Below are 756 nucleotides of genomic sequence, written 5' to 3'. Positions count from 1 at the left end.
TTTCTAAAGACCTCACAGTCCTCAAGAATTTACTCCAGGCAGCTTACTCTTTCTGAAATTCATCTAAGCAGAGTCTAGGACTCCTCCAGTCCTATTTCTTAATAAAACAAAAGCTCATGGCAAAGAACTGGATACTGGCTTGGAAAATTTGCTGGCTGCAGACCTGGATGCAGATCGGATCCTGGATTCCGATGGGAGTTTTAGGCTGAAAACTTAAGCAGGACAGAGTTGGCCAAGAGAAAGGGGATAATCCTTTGAAATCCTATTCAGCCATATGAGTTTAAATACCTGTGCCATATCTTGATCTTATAGAACTATGCCTATAATCAATTACCATGGAGCAATTTTTAGTCTTGGTAGTTTACTGTTCTCAGCAGAGAGTTAAAAAGTAAATACTAATGGGCTGGAGAGATGGCTCAGAGGTTAAGACCATTGCCTGCTCTTCCAGAGTTCAATTCCCAGCAACCACATGGTGGCTCACAACCATCTTTAATGGAGTCTGGTACCCTCTTCTGGCCTGCAGGCATACAGACAGAATATTGTATACATAATAAATAAATAAATATTTTTTAAAAGTGATAAAATAATTTTAAAAAAGCAAATACTCAAAAGAGTGGCATTTTCCTTGTTCAAAACTCTTTACAGCCGGACGATGGTGGCGCACACCTTTAATCCCAGCACTCGGGAGGCAGAGGCAGGCGGATCTCTGTGAGTTCGAGGCCAGCCTGGTCTACAAGAGCTAGTTCCAGGACAGGC

Source organism: Alexandromys fortis, unplaced genomic scaffold, assembly GCF_014885135.2.
Source record: "Alexandromys fortis isolate MF-2015 unplaced genomic scaffold, M_Fortis_MF-2015_v1.1 scaffold_639, whole genome shotgun sequence".
In the NCBI taxonomy this organism is placed as follows: Eukaryota; Metazoa; Chordata; class Mammalia; order Rodentia; family Cricetidae; genus Alexandromys; species Alexandromys fortis.
This window is presented reverse-complemented; position numbering follows the sequence as displayed.